Source organism: Tamandua tetradactyla, chromosome 21 (genome assembly GCF_023851605.1).
Source record: "Tamandua tetradactyla isolate mTamTet1 chromosome 21, mTamTet1.pri, whole genome shotgun sequence".
Taxonomy (NCBI): Eukaryota; Metazoa; Chordata; class Mammalia; order Pilosa; family Myrmecophagidae; genus Tamandua; species Tamandua tetradactyla.
In genome coordinates this window covers 3462456-3464781 of record NC_135347.1, presented here as the reverse complement: position 1 = coordinate 3464781, position 2326 = coordinate 3462456, and the positions used below count along the sequence as shown (strand labels likewise).

The 2326-nt window shown below is 42.2% G+C and overlaps 1 pseudogene; it reads left to right on the top strand.

Moving 5' to 3' along the window:
* The first annotated feature begins 438 nt into the window (after positions 1 to 438).
* LOC143665821 (U6 spliceosomal RNA) lies at positions 439 to 539 on the top strand (annotated as a pseudogene).
* Positions 540 to 2326: the final 1787 nt, after the last annotated feature.

The following is a 2326-nucleotide window of genomic DNA, read 5'->3' as shown; positions in this document are numbered from 1 at the left end:
CAAGGGATTTTTGCTGAATAATTTTTAAATGTTACTAAATCAAATTGATGTTGGTTCCTTGGAAGTAAAATAACAAATAAAGGCAAAATATTTTTGTTCAAAATCACTGGCTCTTCTAATGTTTTTGTTAACACCATTAAAATCACTGAGTTAATAAGTAGCTAGAAATTTCCCCAAGGTAGATCTGAGGTTCTGTCTCCTTATAGTAAATTTTGAAATAAAAGTAAATTATTTCTAAGTGGGCTGAATAAAATCATTTTGAAAAGCAAATTATTCCTTTGCTTCTTCAAATAAATGCTAATACACCTTTAAAATCCTATTCCTCCTGTTTACAGTATGTGGGTTGGTATGTCCTAAAGGAGGTAAGATTTGTATTACCTGGGAGGGAGAGAGAGATTGAAGTAGAAATAGAAAGAGAATTTTAAAAATGAAAAGAGTGCGCTCTTCGGCAGCACATATGCTAAAATCGGAAGGATACAGAGATCGCATGGCCCCTGCGCAAGGATGACATGCAAATTCGTGAAGTGTTCCACATAAAAAAAAGAAGAAAGAAAAGAGAGAAAATTGAAGACTATTACTTCCTTATTTGAAGGACTAAGATAATATAAACTTTTCATCATTTTCCTACTCTTTCCTTGCAAATAAATATGTGATCAAATAATGACCTTTGCGTGCTGGAAACAGGAAACACCCTGTGTACAAGATTATTTTTCCTATAAAACATACTGTCAGAATTGAATTAAGGATGGATCAGGGAAGCCATAGCCTAGGACACTATTCTGTAAGAGGCATTTTAAAAATAGTGGACTGCCAACAATTTTGTGAGCTGCGCCTCAGATGAGCTGCGACTCCAGCTGGCACCTTGACTGCAGCTTGTGAGACTCTGGGACAGGGGACGCAGCTATGCCCTCACCCTACTCCCAACACACAGCCACTGTAAGGTAATGAACACACGTTGTTTTAATTCACTAAGTTTGTGGTAATATTATTATGCAAGGCTTGATAACCATTACATGCCTTCGACTCAGAAGGGGCATTCTTAGGTCAAGTTGCCACTCTCCTTGAAGGCAGGGAGAGAGACCAGGAAATCACTGTGTTTTAGCACCACCGGAACCTCTACACCTTTACTTGCTTTATAATCTGAGTTTCCAGGATGTAAGTCTTACAACCCGAATGCTGGGTGTGGAGGGCAGGAGGCAGAGACCTCACACTCAGAAGTTCCTCGGGTGTAGCCACAGTGTAGAAGGCAAGCTTTTCCACCTTTGGGTCCAGCCAGTTGCCCACAACCCCATTTCCATCAGTGCCCAGCACAGTTTCCTTCTCCACGTGCCATGCAGAGAACTGATTAGTCCCTTCCACTCCCCACACCAGGAGTCCCTGGTCCTTCCCAGGACACAGTCGTGGCTCATCTCCCAGGAAGCCACCTCAACTGCCCAGTGGCTATGATGCTGACTCTCCTCTTCCCAGTACTTCTTTCTGGAAGACAGGGTCTGGGAACCTAAGACGTGGCACAGGTTGCAAACCTCTGACAACTCTAAGGATAAGACTGTGAGAAGTGTGACAGTCACTCTCTGGCCCTCATTGGATATCTCCAGGCTACAAGAGAGGCTCCCTAAATCAAAAGCTAGACCAATGGTCCGTGGGGGGATAAATAAGAGATGACTCACCAGTTTTTGGCTGTCCTAGGCTGAGGCCCTCAAACAGCAGAAATTTAGCTTTGTGTCTTTGAGAGGAATAATGTTTGACTTAGACTGGCATAGCAATAGGTACATCAAAAAACCAAAAAATAGTGGAAATGTCACAAGATGGAGAAACTTATTTCTTAGGCCACTTCTTAGGGAAAGAAAGTAATACGGGTGGATGGAGGATGTGGGGTCACATTGAGACCCCAAGAGGCATTATCTGAGAGTGGACCAGGCTTCCATTCTGCTGAATGGAATCTTCAAGTCAAGAAGAGTTGAATGAGAATGCTCACTTTCCATGCGGGAAGCTCGGGTTCAATTCCTGGACCATGAACCCCAAAAATAAAAAGGAGAAGAGGAGTTGATTTGCTAGAGATTCTAAAGGAGAAACTGAGGGTTACCTACCTGCCCTTAACCTTTCTCCAAAACAGAGCTCAGACTCTTCACTATCAACATACAGATATTTAAAGAATACGATTCTAAAGGCACCAAATTATTATTACGCTGCCAGGATGCCCATGACCTCTGTCTGGCCCTGATCACAAATCATTATAGCAGTGAAGCTCTGTTTCTTTGCCATGGAAAGAGTTGAGCTCTTTAGAACACTTTGCTTTTGCACTACTCATTGTGGTAGACTGTGAACT